Source organism: Neovison vison, chromosome 10 (genome assembly GCF_020171115.1).
Source record: "Neovison vison isolate M4711 chromosome 10, ASM_NN_V1, whole genome shotgun sequence".
NCBI lineage: Eukaryota > Metazoa > Chordata > Mammalia > Carnivora > Mustelidae > Neogale > Neogale vison.
In genome coordinates this window covers 62,295,826-62,309,719 of record NC_058100.1, presented here as the reverse complement: position 1 = coordinate 62,309,719, position 13,894 = coordinate 62,295,826, and the positions used below count along the sequence as shown (strand labels likewise).

General features: G+C 40.7%; 1 long non-coding RNA gene across 4 annotated transcripts in view; it reads right to left on the bottom strand.

The window, feature by feature from the left end:
• Positions 1-13,894, bottom strand: part of LOC122918710 — a 55,153-nt gene that overhangs the window by 24,083 nt on the left and 17,176 nt on the right. For 3 of the 4 annotated variants that reach the window (XR_006386663.1, XR_006386661.1, XR_006386664.1), the window contains exon 3: positions 9,367-9,520. This is a non-coding gene — a long non-coding RNA (uncharacterized LOC122918710). The remainder of the gene's footprint in view (positions 1-9,366; positions 9,521-13,894) is intronic. The other variant, XR_006386662.1, reaches the window with a different exon arrangement.

Below are 13,894 nucleotides of genomic sequence, written 5' to 3'. Positions count from 1 at the left end.
GTCCCATTGATAAAATGTCTTCCTCTATAGCTGGGTGTAAAAATAGCCACTATTGGAAATGCCCACAGAGGAGGGTATCTCCAGCAGAGTCAGGTTTCAGTTAAAGCAAGATTTGGAGGTGAGTTCTCAGTCATAGCTTGAGATAATTGGAGGGTTTGTTTAATCTGTGAACTAAAAGTTCCTAGAAATGCAGTGAAATGATTTAGAAACAGGTAGGAAATAAAGTTTAAGACTGGGTCAAGGACAAGAAACTTAAATGTTGATTAATGAAAACAGGGATGAGTGACAAAGGTGAATTTAATCCTGAGAGGCTCTTTGAGGATGACAGGTACCTGGCTGACCTGGGTGAGGTGAAAGGGCATCTCCCCAGCACCATCCAAGCCACCAAGTAGCACCCTGAGCTTTGGGCACACCTCAGCTTGAATTCCTGTCATTCCCAGTATCTCTTATTTCTGTTCATTAGATTTGTATTCATCTTGATGAACCCACAGTCTGTGCTCTTCAGAAAGAAAGGCATTTTGGACATATAATCTATAGTTCTTATATTCTAGATTGCTTTTCTTTTTTTTTTTTTTAAAAGATTTTATTTATTTATTTGACAGAGAGAGAGATCACAAGTAGACAGAGAGGCAGGCAGAGAGAGAGAGGGAAGCAGGCTCCCTGCTGAGCAGAGAGCCCGATGCGGGACTCGACCCCAGGATCCTGAGATCATGACCTGAGCCGAAGGCAGCGGCCTAACCCACTGAGCCACCCAGGCACCCTAGATTGCTTTTCTATAAAAGTTAATCACACATTCCTCATGGTGTTTAAAATGGCCTTATAGGAATTTCTCTGCAGATCCAGGATAATTGGCAAAGAAGTCATTGAAGGTGGTAGACTATAGATAACTTGGGTATGGATGTTGTAGGACTCCTTTGCAGAATTTCCTTTGCTATTTGAAACATATATTTATTCTATTTATAAAGGCAAATTCAATTTCAATACAAAAATAGAATTATTTTCTAGGTGTAAATTTACCATCTCTTTGATGCCCCTACTGTGGTATCCTGTTAACCACAATAATATATCAAAACATGGAAGCAATCAGCAAACCTTTAGGTTTCTAGAAGAATGCTTTTCAAAGCCTGGTTCTTTTTGTTCTAATAAATAAATAAATAAATAAAATTTAAAAATCCTTAGTTAACTCTCTGTGTTATAAACTGTTTTTGTGAAAGTCCATGCAAAAGAGTTTCGATCAAAAGTCAGAAGCTTGAGTCTTAGTGTTGAGTACATTAAAATGCATAAGAACCGGCAACAGATGAAGCTTTGTTCTTGAACAACCCCCTGGATGCCTGCAGATTTGATACTTAAAATTACCTTAATTCAAGGCTGGAAAGACTTTCTTCTTGTTTCAAAGCCCTTCCATATCAGCCTCTTACCAACATGTCTTAAGATAATAAGATGACAAATGCAATAGAAACCAAGGAAGGGTAAGGTAATTAGCATTTCAAAGTAACTTCTCTTTCTAAAGATCCTAAATTTTTTTTATAAAATATTATTTTAAGACAAGTTATCAGGGTCTCATAAATTCTGATATTTGCCAAGAAAGTTATCCTCAAAAAATTTTGGGGGAAAATTGCAGAATATCTTCTTACCTCATTTAAAATATATTATTATCTTATATGTTTCAAATCCACCAAGATTTTAGGATAAATTTACTCATTTAACATTTATCATAGGACTTGCCTTACTTCGGGGGACTTTGTACAAATGTGGAATATGGCTTAATGTCTTTGTTGCCACATAATATCAAGAAATTATTCTCAATAATAATAATTTTGTGTGTTTTAATAATTCCTTGGTAGTTTTGACTAGCTTCCTATAAGAAAAAAAAAATTTATTGTTGCTAAGAGTTTAGTAGCATCTTATATAGTATAGAAAAGGAATATTGAAGTAACTAAGTAAGTATAACATAATCTTTTTAAATTCCAACTATAAATAAGCTCTTAGAAGTCTGTAGATAGTGCGTTTTTGAAAACTTGAAACAATTTTTGCTAGTGTGTAGTAATGCAATCATTCACATTTGGACATAATGAGAAAATGTAGTTTTTCCTAAACTTAAAACTTGCCAAATTTTTCTTGGTGGTGAGAGGGAAGGGCTAAATATTCTCTAATTTTTAAAATAATTTTGAAGCTATTTTTTGGGTGCTTTCAAAGAAAAGCTACATGAAGTTTGCATGATTGAGCTTAACGCTATAATAAAGAAGACACAAATCAGCAAAGAATACTCCACTTCTCTGAAAACTAGATATCTAAATCAGACCTAGGGCAGCATGACACAGGTCTGGGAACTCTGGCTTGGTATAAGGACACATTAGATGAAAAGGATGTGTGAGGCTCTATTTCTGACTGTAGTTTAGTAGATTTTCCAAAAAAATTCTCAAAGATTTGTGCAGTTGGAAATGAAATCCTATTAAGGATTTAGGATTATTCTCTTTGGGGAAGAGAATAAGCAATTTCATGTCTTTAACTATAGCTCTTAGATTCCTCTGCGTAGCATTTGACAGCTTCCATGTTGCTTCCATATGCATTATCTAATTTTATCATGATTCAGCTATTCACCAAACAGATAAGAACATAATAAAAATAAGTTTTTCCATTTTTTTAAGTTTTTATTTCAATTCCATTTAGTTAACATGCGCTGTTATATTAGTTTCCAGTGTACAATATAGCGATTCAACATTTCCATTCATCACCCAGTGCTCATCACAGCAAGTGCACCTCTTAATCCCCATCACTGATTTCCCCCAACCCCTCATTCCTCTCCCCTCTGGTAACCATCAGTTTGTTCTCTATAGTTAAGAGCCTATTTCTTGATTTGCCTGTCTCTCTCTCTTCTTTTTTTCCCTTTGTTTGTTTTGTTTCTTAAATTCCACATGAGTGATATCATATAGTATTTGTCTTTCTCTGACTGACTTAGCTTCCCAAGCATTTTACTCTCTAGCTCCCGTGTTGTTGCAAATGGCAAGATTTCATTCTTTTTTTATGGATGAATAATGTTCCATTGTATATATGTCTCACATTTTCTTTATCTATTCATCTATCTATGGATACTTGAGCTGCTTCTGTAATTTGTAAATGATGCTGCAATAAACATAGGCATTCGAAATAGTGTTTTCGTATTCTTTGAGCAAATACCCAGTAGTGTGATTACTGACTCATAGGGTAGTTCTACTTTTCATTTTTTGAGGAACCTCAAATACAATTTTCTACAGTGGCTGCACCAGTTTGCATTCCCACCAACAGCGTACAAGGTTTCCTTTTTCAATACATCCTCACAAACACTTGTTATTTCTTGTGTTTTCTATTTTAGCCATGTTGATAGGTGTGAGGTAATATCTCATAGTTACCCCCCCCATTTCCACATACATCAGAGTATATTCCTTTTTTTTAATTTAAATTCAATTAATTAACATATAATGTATTATTTGTTTCAGGGGTACAGGTTTGGGATTCATCAGTCTTGTATAATACCTAGAGTTCATTACAATACATACCCTCCCCAATGTCCATCACCCAGTTATCCCATCCCCCAACCCCGCTCCCCACCAGCAACCCTCAGTTTGTTTCCTTAGATTAAAAGTCTTACCATTTATCTCCCTCTCTGGTTTCATCTTGTTTCATTTTTCCTCTCTTCCCCTATGATCCTCTGCCTTGTTTCTTAAATTCCACATATCAGAGAGATCATATGATAACTGTCTTTCTCTTATTTCTCTCAGCATCTCACTGTAGTTTTGATTTGCATTTCCTTGAAGATGAGGGACACCGAGCATCTTTTTATGTGTCTGTTGGCCATCTGTATGTCTTCTTTGGATAAATGTATGTTCATGTTTTCTGGCCATTTTTAAATTGGATTATTTGATTTTGGATGTTGAGTTATATAAGTTCTTAATATATTTTGAATTCTAACCCTTTATTGGGTATGTCATTTGGAAATACCTTTTCCTATTTAGTAGGTTGTCTTTTAGTGTTGTTGATTATTTCCCTTGCTGTGTAGAGGTTTCTACTTTTATGTAGTCCCAATAGTTTATTTTTGTTTTTGTTTCCCCTGCCTCAAGAGACATATCTAGAAAAATGTTGCTATGCTGATGCCAGAGAAATTATTGCCTGTGCTATTGTCCAGGATTTTTATAGTTTTAACTCATACATTTAGGTCCTGAATCCATTTTGAGATTTGTTTGTTTTTGTCTGTAGATGTTTAAAAAAAAAAGGTGGTCCAGTTTCATTCTTTTGCATGTAGCTGCCCCGTTTTTCAACACCATTTGTTGCATTTTCCCACTGTATATCCTTGCCTCCTTTGTCAGAGATTAGTTGGCCATATGATCGTGGGTTTGTTTCTGGGCTTTCTTTTTCTAGTGTCTGATTGCTGCGCCTAGGACTCCAGTACTTGTTGAATAAAAGTAGTGAGAGTGGACATTCTTATCTTGTTCCTGACTTTAGGTGAAAAGCTCTCAGTTTTTCACCATTGGATATGATGTTAGCTGTGGGTTTTCATATATGGCCTTTCTTCTGTTGAGGTATGTTTCCTCTAAACCTACATTGTTGAAAGTTTTATCATAAATGAATGATGTACTTTGTTAAATGCTTTTTCTACATCTATTGAAATTATATTGTTTTTATCCTTCTCTTATTGATGTATCATGTTGATTGTTTTCAACTATTGAACCACACTTACATTCCAGAGATAAATCCCACTTGATCTTGGTGGAACATTTTTTAAATGTATTGTTGGATTTGGTTTGCTAATATTTTGTTGAGGATTTTTGCATCTATGTTCATCAGAATTATTGACCTGTAATTCTCTCTCTCTCTCTCTTTCTCCCCTTTTATAATGTCTTTACCTGGTTTTGGTATCAGGGTAATGCTGATCTCATGGAATGAATTAGGGAATTTTCCATCCTCTTCAATTTTTTGGAATAGTTTGAGAAGAATATATATTAGCTTGGGATGCCATGGTGGCTCACTCATTAAACATCTGCCTTCAGCTCAGGTCATGATCACAGGTCCTGGGATCGAGACCCACATCAGGCCCCCTGCTCAGCGGGGAGTCTGCTCCTCCCTCTCACTCTGCCTGCTTATGCTCTCTGTCAAAAAAATAAAATCTGAAAAAAAAAAAAAGAATATGTATTAACTCTTTTTTTTAAATGTTTTGTAGAGGGGCACCTGGGTAGCTCAGTTGATTTTATTGGGGAATCTCTGTGTCCTGGGTCTGGATTTGTTTCCTTCCCCAAATTCAGAAAGTTTTAAGTTATTATTTCTTCAAGGAAATTTTGTGCCCTTTTTTCTCTCTCTTCTCCTTCTGGGATCCCTGTAATGTGAATATTATTACACTTGATGGTTTTGTTGAATTCCCTAAGCTTATTCTTATTCTGTATAATTTTTATGTCACCTGCTTATCTTGATTACTTTCCATTATTCTGCCCTTTAGGTCTCTGATTTGTTCTTCTGCTTCCTCTAGTCTATTATTTCTTCCACCTAGTGTTATTTTAAAATTTCATTTATTGTGGGGCACCTGGGTGGCTCAGTGGGTTAAAGCCCCTGCCTTCAGCTCAGGTCATGATCTCAGGATCCTGGAATTGAGCCCCGCATCAGGCTCTCTGCTCAGTGGGGAGCCTGCTTCCTCCTCTCTCTGCCTGCCTTTCTGCCTACTTGTGATCTCTGTCAAATAAATAAATAAAATCTTTAAAAAAAATTCATTTATTGTGTTCTTCATCTCTGGTTGATTCTTTCTTAACTTTGTTAAAGTTCTTGCTGATGTCCACCACTCTTTCCTCAAGTCCATTGAGTATCTTTATGATCATAATTTTAAAAATTCTGCATCAGGGATATTACTTATCTCCATTTTGCTTAGGTCTGTTGCTGTGATTTTGTCCTGTTCTTTCATTTGGGGCATATTCCCTGTCTCCTCATTGTGTCTAACTCTCTGTTTCTTTGTGCTCAGAGTCAGCTATCTCTCCTGCTCTTGAAAGTAGTGGTCTTGGGGCACCTAGGTGGCTCAGTGGATTAAGCCTCTGTCTTCAGCTCAGGTCATGATCTCAGGGTCCTGGGATCAAGCACCACATTGGGCTCTCTGCTCAGCAGGGAGCCTGATTCCCTCTCTCTGTGCCTGCCTCGCTGCCTACTTGTGATCTCTGTCTGTCAAATAAATAAATAAAATATATATATATAAAAAAAGAAGAAAGTAGTGGTCTTATAAAGAAGAGGTCCTGTCGTGCCCTGCAATGTCCCATTTACTGGAATTTAGTGCTTCGGGTGTGTCTTCTACATGTGTTGCATGTGCCCTGTTATTGTAACTGAGCCCCTTTTTCCTTCAGTCCAGTTATCTGCAGTGGCTCTCTGCCTGTTTTAGGCAGTGTTTGGTCCCTGTGGTGTTAGTGTACCAGTCTGGGGCTGCCTTAGTTTTGAGTTGAGTCAGACCAGGTGTTTGCCAAAGATGCTGTAGCACCAAACTGCAGGGCATTTTCCCTGTGTTGTCCCTGAAAAGCTTTCATTGGTGTGGGAAGCCTGCAGCTGTACCAGTTGTCTGCCTTCAGCCCACTACTGGTGCCTCCTTCTCACTGGTGTGTGTGGTTATCTTCCCCTCTCTCCAGGGCAAGAGTCACTTTGGAGTGGTGCTGGGCATTAACGGGGTGGCTTGCACACTTCTAAGCCTGTGGCACCACCCAGGATAGGCTCCAGCCAAGAGCATATTGGATGGAGTAGATCTACAAATTGTGGGAAAGGGGAGTGCTGGGGAGGACAGCAATGCAGTAGAGTTAGCAAGGTTTGGGTCACTGGTCCTCTGTGGAAGTGGCCCTGCAGCTCCGAGACTGAGGCAGTCTTGACTGGAGAGGGTGAATCCACCAAAACAGAGCACAGGGGGGAAAGGGGTTGGCGGGACAGTCTTAGCAAGTTAGGTAGTATCAGTACCAGGATAGTCCCTGCAGGTGGCTGTGTGTTTATGCTGGGGGCAAGGGAGGGAAAAGGTGCCTGCCAGCTCCCTTATTCTTGGAGAAGTCTTCCAAGGACCCCTGTCCCTTGGGGACATGCTCTGAAATGAGTAACTACTCTCCCTCCTGTATGCCCCAGGCATTTTTTAAAAAAGGATTTTATTTATGTATTTGACAGAGAGAGATCACAAGCAGGCAGAGAGGCAGGTAGAGAGAGAGGAGGAAGCAGGCTCCCTGCTGAGCAGAGAGCCCCATGCGGGCCTCAATCCCAGGACCCTGGGATCATGACCTGAGCCAAAGGCAGCGGCTTAACCCACTGAGCCACCCAGGCGCCCTGCCCCAGGCATTTTTCAAACTGCATCTTCCATGCTGTGTCTCTGCTGGCTGTTTTGTGTGTGAGAGAGAGTGTGTGTGTGTGTGATCTCTTTTTTAAAATTTAAATTCAATTAATTAACATACAATGTATTATTTGTTTCAGGGGTACAGGTCTGTGATTTATCAGTCTTGTATAATACCCAGTGCTCATTACGACACATACCCTCCCTGATGTCCATCACCCAGTCACCCTATCCCTCCATCCCTCCACTGTGTTATCTGTTTAAGGATGGGGACTCAGTTTCCTTTGGATCTTTTGTTCTGGCTCACCCAAAGCCAAGCCTGTTGATTTCTAAAATTCCGGGTTTTAAGTCCTGCTGGTTGTAGAAACACACAATATTAGGCCTCTCTGGTTTTCAAAGCCAAACGTTATGGGGATTCAGGCTCACTGTGTAAGGGGCTGTTTCTCTTCCTTTGCCATGCCCATGGTGTCCCTCCCACCCACTGACAATTCTGTAGGTCCATTTAGCTTTTAAAGGTATCTCTGTCCTTCTTTCCCTCTTCAATGTGGCCTCATCTCTACATTTCGTTGTGAAGTTTATTCTGCTTGCCTTCAGGTTATTTTCTAGGTTATCTGCTAGTGTGAGCATTACCTAGTTATCTATGGAATAAGATGAGTTTAGTGTCCTCCTACTCTGCCATCTTCTTTTTCATTGTTTTTAAATCTAAGAAATATTAGGATGTTTAAAGGCCATGAAGAAGATGCCAAATGGAAAGGGAGACATTAACAATACAGAAAAAGTGAAATAGAATAGAATAGTAGCCCCAACCTCAGGCCGAGGACTTGGTGCACACAGTAGGAGGTTCCCAATTATGTGTGCTAAATAAATGCTTTAAAGATAGAGGTGGTCATAAAACCATAAAATCAGGATAGAATCTTCTTTTTCTTGAAGGAAAACACTTAAAACCATCATTTCAGTGGTCTTGACTTAACTAAGGGAGGAACCCTTATAGCTCCTTTATTATATCTGAAGTCCAAAAGAGCAAGTATAAAAGGAACTAAATATTCTACAGTTTAAAATAACTAGTTGAGGGACACCTGAGTGCCTCAGTGGGGTACACATCTGCCTTTGGCTCAGGTTGTAATCCCAAGGTCCTAGGATCAAGTCCCACACTTAGCTTCTTGCTCAGTGGGGAGCATACTTCTTCCTCTGCCTGCAGCTCTCCCTGCTGTGCACTCTCTTTCTTGCTCTCTCTCTCACTCTCTCTGACAAATAAATAAAATTTTGAAAATAAAATAAAATAGTTGATTCCAAGGGGAGTGGGTTGTGGAAGGCAGCCCATTTCAAATCAGAAATGTAATCAGAAAATATGTTCTTTTTCTTTATGGCTTTAGATTTAGTGTCCCAGAAAATTAATATTTGTTTTGGAAAATACATCATTAATATAATTATTATCTCACATTTCATGGGGGTCAGGAATCACAGCATGGCTTAGCTGAGTCCTCTGGATCAGGGACTCTCACAAGGCTACAATCAAGATGTTGAGCTGTACAGATATATTCCTTGACTACAATGGGACCACATTCCAATAAATCCACTGTAAATTAAAAATACCATTATGTTAAAAATGCCTTTAGTACACGCAAACTACCAAACATCATAGCTTAGCCTACCTTATTCACATTTACATTAGCCTAGAGTGGGCAACATCAGCCAGCACAAAGCCTATTTTATAAAAAAGTGTTGAACATATCATGTAATTTATCGAGTACTGTACTGAAAGTGAAAAACAGCAGGATTGTGTGGGTAACAATGTTTGTGTTTTTGGTTGTCCACCCTTGTAATCACTTGGCTGACGGGGGCTTCAGCTTACTGCTGCAGCCCAGTGTCATGAAAAAGCATTGTACTGCATATTGCTAGCCCTGGAAAATATTAAAAATTCGAAGTATAGTTTCTACTGAATATTTCATCCAACACTGTTGTAAAATGAAGAATTGTAAGTAAACCATCATATGTTGGGGACTGTCTGTACTAATCTCAAAAATCAGCTGAAGGATGAATGTGTTTCCAACCTCACTCACCTGGTTGTCAGCAGGAGTTAGCTTCTTGTGGGCTATTGCACTGAAGGCCTCAGTTCTTTGCAGACCGTTGCCTAGAGGCATCCCTCTAGGGAACATGGCAGTTCCTTGCCATGTGGACTTTTCTGTAGTGTACCTCTCACAATGTGGCAGCTGGCTTCATCAGAGAGAAAAAGTGAGAAGAACCAGAGAGAAAGTGTGAACAAGATGGAAGTCACAGTTCTTCTAACCTAATCTTGGAAGTGTCAGCCCATCACTTTTGCTGTATTCTATTTGTTAGAACCAAGTCACTGGGTCCTGCCAACATGCAAGAGGAGGGGATTATACAAAGGAGTGAATATTGGGAGCACAGATCACCAGGAGCCACTTTAGCTGGTGCCTACCACCACAGCATATTCACATTTGTCTCATCAGGTACAGCAGTATAGCAACAGTTGGGCAGTTTACGTTGACAGTTACATCAAAGAGAGGACCCAACTCAGAAGTCCTAACCTATTTTGGACCCACAATGAGAGCAGGTATGTCAAATCTCCCTATAGCTATACACCAACAAACACACACACACACACACACACCTGTGGGACTTGACATCCCTAACCAGCCTCTAAAACTACAGAGCATAATTTCAGATTGAATGATGCAAGTTTATAGAATTGTACTAGAGAGGCAAGAAGTATGGATTCAGGGAGTCACCCCATCCTTGATTTACTAAAAGGTTGGTAAACTTTCATAGAGAAGAATCTACAAATGAGGCCGAGAAAAAAGAAAGTTACATCTTAGGCTAGTTTACAGGGAAACAGCCTGAAACAAAGGCTTAAGTGTACATTCCTTATTGATGAGTGTGAACCAGGAAGCAGAATCAAGGGATGTGGAGGAGCAGGAAAGATGCAAGGCCACTGCAAAGATGCATTACCAAACTGGACACTACTGTGGGTGACTGGCTGTGGAATCCAGGGGACTGCCAAGGAGTTGCCTGAAATACATCTCATGAAATACATGTCAATTAGAGTTAAAGGGGCATAGTATTTATCATTTGGATCCCATCCCCCACTGCTCAAACTTTTCCCCCCAAAGGCATGATCCCCAGTACTCCTGAGTTGCATAAGTATGAGCACCACAGTTGGTTTCCACAGCATTCTTCACTATGGAGTCAACAGACAAACCCCAGCTGGAGAGTGAGAGGCAAGCTCCATGGGCCTGATGGGAAGTATTGCCAGATTGCACCTAGAGAAAGCTGCAGGGAACAGGTTTCTACAGCAGTAGTTGGAGTAAAAGATAAGTGAGTCTATGACACTCTGAAATGGTTCACAATAGCTGTCTGATACAGGAACAAATCTGAAAGCAGCAGTCAGTGGAGGGACTGGGGGGGACTCCAGTTATGGGACTCCCTTTTTGAAAAACCTAAATTGTTCAATATCTTAGTTTGGGCTTCTTCAAAAAGCAGACTTTGAGTGCAGGGCTTTGGGCACAGAAGGTTTATTTGTGAGGTGATTCTAAGGACAGAAGAGGACATGGGAAAAGTGAGACAGAAAAGGGAGAAAAGTCAGCAAGTGTGCTTTATTGAGTGGGGTTAATGAGTTGGTTAGTAGTGAGTAGTTTTACACTGTCACAGGTATGCAACAAGGCTCAATCCCACTGAGGATCTTCTGAGAAACCATGTGCAACAACAAAGACTTGTCCCAGTGACAGTGAGGAGGCTGGGGCATTTATTCACCAACCCCAGCCCCAATTGGTTGAACATTGCCCTCATGAGTGTAACTCCCCCTCCACACTTGTGTGTTGCACCTGCCTATAGCAGAACAAGCTCTCATGGGGCTGAAGAGAGCCTTCAGGCAAAGGAAAGAGACATGGGGTCTTGAGGTAAGAAACTCAGTGTGTGGAAATCATCTTCATAGAGAACTTAAGAAGGCCAAGAGGATATGAAGCAGAATGTAGACAGTGTTTGCTACAGATAGTTTTCCTTTGGATTCAGGAAGAAGCCCATTCTGTGCAAAGTTTTAGCCTTTTCTCTCCTACAGTATAATTCCACTTTAAAACAAGCCCAAAGTACCTGTGAAGAGATTCATGTGTATTTGCACAGTCTAACTGGTGATCCTGGGTAAACGGAGGGGTAGTCTACCCCAGGCCCATGTCTTCCCTGAAGGACACCATGTCCAAGATTTCCTCTCAGTGACCAGCAGTACAAAGAACAGTGCCACAAAGCTGACTAGGTGTCCAAAAGAGAACTAAGTGGGCAGCTTAAGGGAAATGTGAAACAACTTCCCTGTGATCTCTACACTGACCTCTGGAAGGGAAGGGCAGGTAGAGGCTTGGACTACAATTTGGTGGTAGAGTGTTTAATGGCTTAGGGTTGGGGGAGGGGTTGAAGTCAGCAGAAAGGTCATCTATGAAAATAAAGAGAGGTGAGTAGTAGGGTTAGAGAAATGAAAACAAAGAGTATCTGAAATGGCCCTTTTTGAGAATGAGAAAATGAGCTGCCTTTAAAGGCAGGACTGTTGGGAGGTATGGTGAGTCATACTGAACTGGAGTCAGTCAGTTCCTAGAGTGGCAGTTTGCCCAGTGGCTTGATTCTTGTGAGCCAGGCTCAGACCCAGGAACAGATTTATAAAGGTGGGTGTCACCTTGGTGTTTTCTCTCTTACTGGGTTATCAACTCATTACAATTTGCCCAACTGGTTAGAGATTCTTGCATCTCTTTCTCCACCTATAAAGTGGAGAACATGGGGCATGTTACTAGACAAAGAGAGCCTCTGAACTCCAGGATTATTTTAGATAAATCTCTTTTTCTCTCATATGGTTATGAGCCCCTTAAAGCTATGGAATGTGCGTTATATATCTTTGTGTTCCAAGTATCTCAAAATTATGATGTAAATATTTGTGGAATAATGATGGAATGAATTTTAAAGCCTCTGGGTTCATCAGATACAGTCTGTAACTTCTTTGCTCCAAACTAAGAAATTGTTGAAAAACAAAAAAACTTAAGGACTAGGGAAACTTTTTCTGGGTTATTATTAAAATGGGAAGAAAAAGAAAAAAGATAAGATTGAGTTAGTCTGAAAACCCAACAATTTAAGACCTTAAAAGACAACTTTCACTTTAAAAGAAATGTAGTTAAATATGTAAAACACTTAGCTGGCAAAAATGATGTATGCATATTTATATTCCATTCTTTTCCATAGGGATTTGAAATAGCTTCATGCGTATTTGTAGAAAAAAAATACGATTACTTTAAGACTTTTGTGTAAAACAGTATTATTTACAGTGAGATATTAAACCCCAAAGACGACATTCAGTGTGGACTGGAAGTTCACAGAACTACAAGACAAATATGGCGGGGAGGAGTCAAGATGGTGGAGAAGTCGCAGGCTGAGGCTATATCAGATAGCAGGAGATCAGCTAGATAGCTTATCTAAACATTGCAAACACCTACAAATCCAAAGGGAGATCAAAGAGAAGAACAGCAATTCTAGAAACAGAAAATCAACCACTTTCTGAAAGGTAGGACTGACGGAGAAGTGAATACAAAGCGATGGAAAGATAGACTGCGAGGGGAGGGGCCGGCTCCCGGCAAGCGGCGGAGCAATGGACAACAAAATCGGGACTTTTAAAAGTCTGTTCCACTGAGGGACATCGCTCTAGAAGCTAAACCGGGGTGAAGCCCAAGGGGGCAGCATGGCCCCAGTTCCCGCAGGGTCACAGAGCTTGTAGGTATTAGAACGGGGAAGCCGGGACGCCTGGGTGGCTCAGTTGGTTAAGCGGCTGCCTTCGGCTCAGGTAATGATCCCAGGGTCCTGGGATCAAGACCCACATCAGGCTCCTTACTCGGCAGGGAGCCTGCTTCTTCCTCTGCCTCTAGCCTGCCACTCTGCCTGTGCTTGTGCTCTGTCTCTCTCTCTCTCTAACAAATAAATAAAATCTTAAAAAAAAAAAAAAAAGCCGGCTACAGAGACAGAGCCGAGGAGTGAGCTCTCAGCTTGGGGTTACCTTGAACCGTTCACAGCTCGGGTGAGCTCGGAGCACGGCTGGAGGCCAGGGAGACGGGAGTTATTGGGTGCTATTCTCTGAGGGCGCACTGAGGAGTGGGGACCTGAGCTCTCGGCTCCTCTGGGCTGGAGACTGGGAGGCCGCCATTCATTCCCGTTCTCCGGAACTCTACGGAAAGCGTTCAGGGAACAAAAGCTCCCGAAAGTGAACCGGAGTGGATTACTCAGCCCGCCCCTGGTAAGGGCGATGGAATTCCGCCTGGGGCAAAGACACTTGAAAATCACTACAACAGCCCCCTCCCCCAGAAGATCAACAAGAAATCCAGCCAGGACCAAGTTCACCTACAAGCAGTGCAGCATCAATACCAAGGAGAGCAGTGGAATTCCAGAGGAGGAGAAAGCAAAGCACTGAACTCATGGCTTTCTCCCCATGATTCATTAGTTTTGCAGTTAATTTAATTTGTTTTTCTTTTTTTCAATTTTTTTTTCTTCTTCTTCAGCTAATTTTTTTTAACTTTCACACTTTTCTTTTTTAACATTTTGTAACTA